Below are 11,392 nucleotides of genomic sequence, written 5' to 3' on the forward strand. Positions count from 1 at the left end.
CTACATCAGAATTCACCTGTGGACAAAGACTTAAAGTAGAACATGTAATAGTCAAAATCATCCTTCAACACTGTAATAAAATTGCATCTTATTTGGTTGGATTTATTCAAAAGCCACTGATGACTTGGAAAACTCCCAAGCTATTTGCACTGAATATTGATAACAGAAAAATGTATGTGTAGAGAAAAAAGTCAAAATTATGACCTTATGACTTAGAAGAATATTTCTGACTAAACCTGAAAAACCTGCACTGATATGCATTCTCCTTTGCCAACAGTGCATCATTCGAATATTTATATATAAATATAATATGCATAATACAAATATATGTATATACATTCTAATATAATAAATAACACCATTTTTCCTGGATGTGTATTAAAATATCTTAATAACTGGTACTGTATTTAGAAAACAGCAACACAGAAAACTATTTTGGCTTGTCTATAGTAAAACCAAATAATTAGTTTGATATAATAATACTTAGAACAAATGATGCATTTATTAGAAAGGAGGAAGAGGGAAGAAACACGAATATGGTAGGTGTAGGGAGCAGAGAAGATTATTAAAAAACTCTATTAGGATAGAATTTAGTACAATGAAAATTTAACTAGAGACATGAAACTGTAGATTCTAAACATATTAAGAGAAATTGAATAGGATGAATTTGTCATCATGGGCTTGTCTGGGTTTGTCCAGAATGTACATATATAAATCTTATACCTATAGCTGTGCCTAGAGTCATTGTAGGTGAGCCATAAAATGACTAAATGAAATTCTTGGTCAATACTCAGAAGACTGAAATAGTATGATTATTTCTATTTGTTTTAATGATATGAAGTTTTAAAACTGACTTATTTTTTGCCAGTGGCTGAATATAGCCCAAAGTAAAAAGCAGGAACTAAAATATTAAAAATTCAGAAATGTCAAATGCTGACCCTTTCAAACCGAAAAGAAATGGAAACATTTGGACAGAACTTCGCTAAACCCCAGAATGAGGAATTATTTCAGAGTTCTCTAAACCAAAGTAATTTTACTCTATAACCTCTGGTGTACTCTAAGTACAAAAGCAAGTACAAATACAAATTTTACTTTCATTTAGCAGTTTAATAATTACTATTCATACTGTATCACTATTTTGGATCTTTTTCCTTTTATTGGCAAGTAAAATAAATTAGTAATTCTGTTAGCTTTGTTATAAATCAAGAGCTTCACAGTGACAATTATATGTGTCCTTTATGATAAAAGAAAAGAAGGCATAATTATAGTTTAAATATAGAATTAAAATTTTAAATACTATGGTTGTGAAGTAATATAAGGACTAAACTAAAAATGCCTATGAATGTATTACACACGTGTGTGTCTGGAGAGATAGATTGGGAGGTGGACATTTTTTTCCATCTCTGTCTACTGAAATGGCCTATAGGTCATATCATCCTAGTAGCATAAAATCAGATAAGCACCTCTCGTGCCAATAGTTTGGTCTCAAATCAATTTCCATGGAAAGGTAATGGGGTTTAGGAAAAACTGGCTGATTGCATGCCTGGGATGAGGAAGGTGTAAGATGGGCTAGGGATATCTGCTAACTAGAAAGCAAAGACACATTTAAAAATTGTGCATTTTGGCTGGTGGCTCTGTGGATAAGAATCTGCCTGCCCGCTAGTGCAGGAGACACGGGTTCATTCCCTGATCCAGGAAGACCCCATATGCCACAGGCCTGTGCTCCACAATACGAGAAGCCACAGCGATGAGAGGCCTGCACAGCACAACTAGAGTAGGCCCCACTTGCTGCAAGTAAAGACCGTGAAACAACAAAGACCCAGTACAGCCAATATTAAGTAAATATTATTTTTAAAATTGTGCATTTTAGGTTACATGGGCTAGTAGGCTGCAAAGCCAGACTGCTTTTTAATCTCAACATGCACACACACACAAAACTAATGACCACAAATAAGTGAAAACAACTGAGTCAGTGAAAAACCATTGGCTCATCACAGTAGTCTAAGAGGAAAAATATGTGCAGTATAAAAGAATGTAGTTATAAAAGATATGGGGAGGGAGGTGGGAAGGGGATTCAGGATGGGGAACATGTGTACACCTGTGGCGGATTCATGTTGATGTATGGCAAAACCAATACAATATTGTAAAGTAATTAGCCTCCAATTAAAATAAATAAATTTAAAAAAAGATATGGGTTTTAAAAAAAATGGTATTTTAATATTCCTAGGGGTTTGACCCTGTTAGACTCACAAAATGTGAAAAGAATGCAGAATTCTATCAAGTTCCAGAAAATTTATGAAAGCATTACATTTTGATATGAAAGATCCAATGGAAGGTAACTGAGGTGTCTTTGCAGCCAGATTAAACAACCTGAGTGAATCAAAGGGCAAAATTCAACCGAAGCAGCAAAGGACTTTAGCCTCAAATCCATGAGAAGGCAGAAGAAATAAATATGCTCTTCGTTAAATCTAGAGAATGTGGGCCACGAGAACAAGCACTTTTCAGGGGCAATGGGATATCTGTTCTGCAGGCAGGTCCCTAGGATTCCAACCACTGTGGGTTGTAGGGCACAAGCACTGCATCCCAGACAGGGGGTTTCTCTGCCCTCTAGTGGTTCTCTCTGGTAATAACTGGAAAGTGAAAGTGAAAGTCGTGTCCGACTCTTTGCCACTCCATGGAGTGTATGCTGCTGCTAAATCCCTCTAGTCGTGTCCGACTCTGTGCGACCCCACAGACGGCAGCCCACCAGGCTCCCCCGTCCCTGGGATTCTCCAGGCAAGAACACTGGAGTGGGTAACTTATCCCTTCTCCAGTGGATCTTCCCAACCCAGGAATCGAACCGGGGTCTCCTGCATTGCAGGCGGATTCTTCACCAGCTGAGCTGTGAGAGAAGCCCAAATAACTGGAGCTAACAACAATTTCAATACGTCAAAATTTTTAAGGAAACGGTCTGGCATTTCTGTGCTTTGGTCTGGGAATATCCATTTAATATGGGGGCAGGGGTTATATCACCCTGACCTGAATCTTTGACTGACAAATGCATTATTACTCTGATGCAGCTCAATAGAACAAACTTATAAAGTTGGTTCCACAAATATAAAGGAATTCCTTTATATTCCTTTATAGAGAAATATAAAGAGGGACTACAGTCCGTGGGGTCGCAAAGAATTGGACACAATGGAGTGACTAACTTTATTCGGGTTTCCTTGCTGGCTCAGATGGTAAAGAATTGGTCTGCAATGCAGGAGACCTGGGTTTGATCCCTGGTTGGGGAATATCACCTGGAGAAGAGAATGGCTACCCACTGCAGTATTTTTGCCTGGAGAATTCCATGGACAGGGGAGCTTGGTGGGTTACAGTCCAAAAGAGTAGGACACAACTGAAGTGACTAACACTTTCACTTTTTTCAACTTTGTTGGTGAAGAATTTAGAAAACACTGGCAAAACAATAAGTTGGGATTCCAGAGCCCAGAGTGCTAAACCTTTCTGACCAGATTGGATGAAACCACTTACAACAACATCTTTGATCTCTGTTTCCTCATCAGAGAAATGAGGGTGTGAATGGAATGATTTCTCAGGCCACATCTGTCCATGATATTCTGGGAATACAATGTTTCAGTTCAGTTCAGTTCAGTTCAGTCGCTCAGTCATGTCCGACTCTTTGTGACACCATGAATCGCAGCACACCAGGCCTCCCTGTCCATCACCAACTCCCGGAGTTTACATAAATTCATGTCCATCGAGTCGGTTATGCCATCCAGCCATCTCATCCTCTGTCGTCCCCTTCTCCTCCTGCCCCCAATCCCTCCCAGCATCAGAGTCTTTTCCAATGAGTCAACTCTTCGCATGAGGTGGCCGAAGTACTGGAGTTTCAGCTTCAGCATCAGTCCTTCCAAAGAACACCCAGGACCTGTCTCCTTTAGGATGGACTGGTTGGATCTCCTTGCACTCCAAGGGACTCTCAAGAGTCTTTTCCAACACCACAGCTCAAAAGCATCAATTCTTTGGCGCTCAGCTTTCTGCACAGTCCAACTCTCACATCCATACACGACCACTGGAAAAACCATAGCCTTGACTAGGCGGACCTTTGTTGGCAAAGTAATGTCTCTGCTTTTGAATATGCTATCTAGGTTAGTCATAACTTTCCTTCCAAGGAGTAAGCGTCTTTTAATTTCACGGCTGCAGTGACCATCTGCAGTAATTTTGGAGCCCCCCAAAATAAAGTCTGACACTGTTTCCACTGTTTCCCCATCTATTTCCCATGAAGTGATGGGACCAGATGCCATGATCTTAGTTTTCTGAATGCTGAGCTTTAAGCCAACTTTTCCACTCTCCTCTTTCACTTTCATCAGGAGGCTTTTGAGTTCCTCTTCACTTTCTGCCATAAGGGTGGTGTCATCTGCATATCTGAGGTTATTGATATTTCTCCCAGCAATCTTGATTCCAGCTTGTGTTTCTTCTAGCCCAGTGTTTCTCATGATGTACTCTGGATAGAAGTTAAATAAGCAGGGTGACAATATACAGCCTTGACGTACTCCTTTTTCTATTTGGAACCAGTCTGTTGTTCCATGTCCAGTTCTAACTGTTGCCTCCTGACCTGCATATAGGTTTCTCAAGAGGCAGGTCAGGTGGTCTGGTATTCCCAACTCTTTCAGAATTTTCCACAGTTTATTGTGATCCACACAGTCAAAGGCTTTGGCATAGTCAATAAAGCAGAAATAGATGTTTTTCTGGAACTCTCTTGCTTTTTTGATGATCCAGTGGATGTTGGCCATTTGACCTCTGGTTCCTCTGCCTTTTCTAAAACCAGCTTGAACATCTGTAAGTTCACGGTTCACGTATTGCTGAAGCCTGACTTGGAGAATTTTGAGCATTACTTTACTAGCATGTGAGATGAGTGCAATTGTGTGGTAGTTTGAGCATTCTTTGGCATTGCTTTTCTTTGGGATTGGAATGAAAACGGACCTTTTCCAGTCCTGTGGCCACTGCTGAGTTTTCCAAATTTTCTGGCATATTGAGTGTAGCACTTTCACGGCATCATCTTTCAGGATTTGAAATAGCTCAACTGGAACTCCATCACCTCCACTAGCTTTGTTCGTAGTGATGCTTTCTAAGGCCCACTTGACTTCACATTCCAGGATGTCTGGCTCTAGGTGAATGATCACACCATTGTGATTATCTGAGTCGTGAAGATCTTTTTTGTACAGTTCTTCTGCGTATTCTTGCCTCCTCTTCTTAATATCTTCTGCTTCTGTTAGGTCCATACCATTTCTGTCCTTTATCGAGCTCATCTTTGCATGAAATGTTCCCTTGGTATCTCTAATTTTCTTGAAGAGATCTCTAGTCTTTCCCATTCTGTTGTTTTCCTCTATTTCTTTGCATTGATCGCTGAGGAAAATGGCTGTCTGAGGAGGCCTTACAAATTCAATGTTTACAAGAGTTTAAAAATCTGAACCAATTTCTGAGTCTGGATTTTTTAATAATTGCAAGAAAATAAACGTTTATTAAATCTCTGGATTGGAGATTTTTTTATGGTTGAATGATGAAAGCAATTGTAAAGGATAGGCTAGTAATTCAGAAGATAGCAGAAGGAAAGTAAAAGGCAAACAGCAAACTGAGAAATACTGGCAACAAATTAGAAAAATAATGACAGCAAACTTTCATTGTGTCTAAGATTTATTAGGGTCTTACAAAGAGCCAGGCATATTCTAAGAGCTCTATTTGGAAGGTGAATTTTCAATCACTGGATCACCAGGAAAGTACTGGGGGAATGCCTTTTTTAAAAAAAATTTTTAATTGAAGGATAATTGCTTTACAGGTTTTCTGTCATACATCAACAAGAATTGGTGCTGTCTTTTTAAAGAGAGAACAGAAACCATTTAGATGCTAGTAAATTTGAAAATGCCATTAGGGAAGAATCTCTAGCATCATGTTTTCTAGTTCTTGCCAGGTATTCTTGCCACAAATCAGTACACTTAAAGAAGAGGCAAAAGGTGATTTTAAGATGCAAAGTTACCTGAAAGTATACAATATGGAATTACCTGTCTTGAAAGGAAACACTGGAAGAGGCCTGCTAAATGAAGCCAATGGCATTAAATTATATATTCTGACTTTGGAAAACAATAATAATTAAGAACATGTAAGCCTACATGTTTTCCAAGGCAAACCATTCAATATCACAGTAATCCAAGTCTATGCCCCAACCAGTAACGCTGAAGAAGCTGAACGGTTCTATGAAGACCTACAAGACTTTTAGAAATAACACCCAAAAAAGATGTCCTTTGCATTATAAGGGACTGGAATGCAAAAGTAGGAAGTCAAGAAACACCTGGAGTAACAGGCAAATTTGGCCTTGGAATACGGAATGAAGCAGGCCAAAGGCTGATAGAGTTTTGCCAAGAGAACGCACTGGTCATGGCAAACACCCTCTTCCAACAACACAAGAGAAGACTCTACACATGGACATCACCAGATGGTCAACACTGAAATCAGATTGATTATATTCTTTGCAGCCAAAAATGGAGAAGCTCTATACAGTCAGCAAAAACAAGACTGGGAGCTGACTGTGGCTCAGATCATGAATTCCTTATTGCCAAATTCAGACTGAAATTGAAGAAAGTAGGGAAAACCACTAGATCACTCAGGTATGACCTAAATCAAATGCCTTATGATTATACAGTGGAAGTGACAAATAGATTTAAGGGACTAGATCTGATAGACAGAGTGCCTGATGAACTATGGACAGAGGTTCATGACATTGTACAGGAGACAGGGATGAAGACCATCCCCAGGAAAAAAAGTGCAAAAAAGCAAAATGGCTGTCTGGAGAGGCCTTACAAATAGCTGTGAAAAGAAGAGAAGTGAAAAGCAAAGGAGAAAAGGAAAGATATAAGCATCTGAATGCAGAGTTCCAAAGAATAGCAAGAAGAGATAAGAAAGCCTTACTCAGAGAACAATGCAAAGAAACAGAGGAAAACAACAGAATGGGAAAGACTAGAGATCTCTTCAAGAAAATTAGAGATACCAAGGGAACATTTCATGCAAAGATGAGCTCGATAAAGGACAGAAATGGTATGGAACTAAGAGAGGCAGAAGATATTAAGAAGAGGTGGCAGGAATACACAGAAGAACTGTACAAAAAGATCTTCACGACACAGATAATCACGATGGTGTGATCACTGACCTAGAGCCAGACATCCTGGAATGTGAAGTCAAGTGGGCCTTAGAAAGCATCACTACGAACAAAGCTAGTGGAGGTGATGGAGTTCCAGTTGAGCTATTTCAAATCCTGAAAGATGATGCCGTGAAAGTGCTACACTCAATATGCCAGAAAATTTGGAAAACTCAGCAGTGGCCACAGGACTGGAAAAGGTCCGTTTTCATTCCAATCCCAAAGAAAGGCAATGCCAAAGAATGCTCAAACTACCACACAATTGCACTCATCTCACATGCTAGTAAAGTAATGCTCAAAATTCTCCAAGTCAGGCTTCAGCAATACGTGAACCGTGAACTTACAGATGTTCAAGCTGGTTTTAGAAAAGGCAGAGGAACCAGAGGTCAAATGGCCAACATCCACTGGATCATCAAAAAAGCAAGAGAGTTCCAGAAAAACATCTATTTCTGCTTTATTGACTATGCCAAAGCCTTTGACTGTGTGGATCACAATAAACTGTGGAAAATTCTGAAAGAGTTGGGAATACCAGACCACCTGACCTGCCTCTTGAGAAACCTATATGCAGGTCAGGAGGCAACAGTTAGAACTGGACATGGAACAACAGACTGGTTCCAAATAGAAAAAGGAGTACGTCAAGGCTGTATATTGTCACCCTGCTTATTTAACTTCTATCCAGAGTACATCATGAGAAACACTGGGCTAGAAGAAACACAAGCTGGAATCAAGATTGCTGGGAGAAATATCAATAACCTCAGATATGCAGATGACACCACCCTTATGGCAGAAAGTGAAGAGGAACTCAAAAGCCTCCTGATGAAAGTGAAAGAGGAGAGTGGAAAAGTTGGCTTAAAGCTCAGCATTCAGAAAACTAAGATCATGGCATCTGGTCCCATCACTTCATGGGAAATAGATGGGGAAACAGTGGAAACAGTGTCAGACTTTATTTTGGGGGGCTCCAAAATTACTGCAGATGGTCACTGCAGCCGTGAAATTAAAAGACGCTTACTCCTTGGAAGGAAAGTTATGACTAACCTAGATAGCATATTCAAAAGCAGAGACATTACTTTGCCAACAAAGGTCCGCCTAGTCAAGGCTATGGTTTTTCCAGTGGTCATGTATGGATGTGAGAGTTGGACTGTGAAGAAAGCTGAGCGCCAAAGAATTGATGCTTTTGAGCTGTGGTGTTGGAGAAGACTCTTGAGAGTCCTTTGGAGTGCAAGGAGATCCAACCAGTCCATTCTAAAGGAGATGGGTCCTGGGTGTTCTTTGGAAGGAATGATGCTAAAGCTAAAACTCCAGTACTTTGGGCACCTCATGCGAAGATTTGACTCATTGGAAAAGACTCTGATGCTAGGAGGGACTGGGGGCAGGAGGAGAAGGGGACGACAGAGGATGAGATGGCTAGATGGCATCACTGACTCGATGCACATGAGTCTGAGTGAACTCCGGGAGTTGCTGATGGACAGGGAGGCCTGGCGTGCTGCAATTCATGGGGTCGCAAAGAGTCGGACACGACTGAGGGACTGAACTGAACTGAAGCCTACAATGAAGACATGACTCCTATGAGCTAGGTTTATTTCTGCCCTTTCTGTTGTTGCTGCTCTTCTTTTTGCTTAATTGTAGTAAGATATTCATATACATGGAGAAGGTAATGGCAGTCCACTCCAGGACTCTTGCCTGGGAAATCTCATGGATACAGGAGCCCAGTAGGCTACAGTCAATGGGGTCATGACACGACTGAGCGACTTCACTTTCACTTTTCACTTTCATGCACTGGAGGAGGAAATGGCAACCCACTCCAGTGTTCTTGCCTGGAGAATCCCAGGGATGGGAGCCTGGTGGGCTGCCGTCTATGGGGTCGCAGAGTTGGACAGGACTGATGTGACTCAGCAGCAGCAGCAGCATGCATATACAACTGACCCTCTCAATCATTTATAGTCTAGAGTTCAATGTTGTTGAGTATATTCACGTTGCTGTGCAACCCAATCTCCAGAATTACTTTCATCTTACAGAAGTGAAACTTTATACCCATTAAGCAAGTCTCCACTTCCCCTTCCCCCAGCCCCAATCACAATTTCATTTTCTGTCCCTATGAAGTTGACAGTGAACTGCATCACATAAGTGGAATCAAGCAGTATTTGTCTTTTTGGGACTGGCTTATTTCACTTTAGAGCATACTGCCTGTGTTTTCTTCTGGGAGTTTTATGGTTTCAGGTCTTAGCATTTAAATCTTTCATCAATTTTGAATTTATTTTTGTATATAGTATTAAGTAGTCCAGTTTGATTCTTTTGCATGTAGCTGTACAATTTTCCCAACACCATTAATGGAAGAGGCTGTTTTTTACCCATTGGTATGCCTCCTTAGTCATAAATTGACCACAAATATGTGGCTTTATTTCTGGGCTTTCTATTCTGTTCCATTGAGCCGAGTGCTTGTTCTTCTGGCAATACCATACTATTTTGATTACTGTAGATCTATAATATAGTTTGAAATCAGGGCACATGATACATCTAGTTTTGTTCTTCTTTCTCAAGATTGTTTTGGCTATTTAGGGTCTTTTGTGTCCCCATACAGATTTTGGAATTATTTGTTCCAGTTATGTGAAAAATGCCATTAGTATTTTGATAGGGATTGCACTGAATCTGTAGATTGCCTTGGATAGTATGGTCATTTTAGCAACATTAATTCTGCCAATTCATGAGCACAGTACATCTTGCCATTTGTTTGAGTCATCTTCTGTTTCTTTCTGCAAGGTCTTAAATGTCTTTACCTTCTTGCTTAATTTATTCCTATTTTATTCTTTCTGATGTAATTGTGAATGGGATAGTTTTCCTAATTTCTCTGATAGTTTGCTGTTAGTGTATAGGAATGCAAAAAATTTATGTATGTTAATTTTGTACCCTGCAACTTTATTGAATTCATTTATTAGTTAAAATCGTTTTTGGTGGCATTTTAAGGATTTTCTACGTATAGTATAATGCCATTTGCAAACAGTGCAAGGGGGCTTCCTTTCTCGTTCCTTAGAGAAAAAAAGTCAGGTTTTCACTGTAAAGTATGGTGTTAACTGTGGGCTTGTCATATATCACCTTTATTGTGTTGAGGTATGTCTCCCTCTGCGCACTTTCAGGAGAAATTTTACCATAAATGGAGGTTGAATTTTGTCAAAAGCATTTTCTTCATATACTGAGCACATGAGTTTTGTTCTTCAGTTTGTTAATATGGTATATCACATTGATTGATTTGTGGATATCAAACTATTCTTGCATCCTTGGGACAAAACTCACTTCATCATGGTGTATGAGCCCTTTAATGTATGGTTGAACTCACTTTGCTAATATTTTATTGAGGATTTTTGCATCTATGTTAATCATTGATTCATGCCTGTACTTTTTTTCTGTGGTGTTTTGTCTGGGTTTGGTATCAGGGTGATGCTGGGTTTATAGAATGAGTTCTGAAAATATTCCTTCCTCTTTGGTACATTGGAATGGTTTGAGAAGGATAGGTGTTAACTATTCTTGAAATGTTTGCTAGAATTCACTCGTGAAGCCCTCTTGTCCTGGACCTTCATTTATTGGGAGGTATTTTTTTAAATTATTGATTCAGTTTCAACACTGGTAATTGATCTGTTCATATTTCTATTTCTTCCTGATTCAGTCTTGGGAGATGGTGTTTCTAAAAATTCATCCTTTTTTATTCTAGGTTGTACATTTTTATTGGCATATATTTGTAGTAATTTTAGGATATTTTGTGTTTCTGTAGTGTTGGTTATAACTTCTTTCTCATTTCTGATTTTATTCAGGCCTTAATTTTTCTTGATGAGTCTGGTGAAAGGCTTATCAATTTTGTCTTTTCAAAGAACCAGCTCTTAGTTTCATTCTTTCCTATTTTTTTTTTTTTTTTTTTAGCCTCTGTTTGATTTCTTGTTCTTATTTTTCCCTTTTACTGTCTTTGGGGGTTGTTGTTGTTCAATGTTTTCTAGTTCTTTTAGGTGTAAGGTTCAGTTCAGTTTAGTCACTCACTCAGTCGTGTCCGACTCTTTGCGACCCTGTGGACTGCAGCACACCAGGCCTCCCTGTCCATCACCAACTCCCGGAGTTTACTTAAACTCCTGTCCATTGAGTTGGTGATGCCATCCAACCATCACATCCTCTGTCGTCCCCTTCTCCTCCTGCCCTCAATCTTTCCCAGCATCAGGGTCTTTTCCAATGAGTCAACTC

This window comes from Bos grunniens, chromosome 16 (assembly GCF_055505025.1).
Source record: "Bos grunniens cultivar Pamir isolate PY7600 chromosome 16, Bosgru_T2T1.0, whole genome shotgun sequence".
Lineage (NCBI taxonomy): Eukaryota > Metazoa > Chordata > Mammalia > Artiodactyla > Bovidae > Bos > Bos grunniens.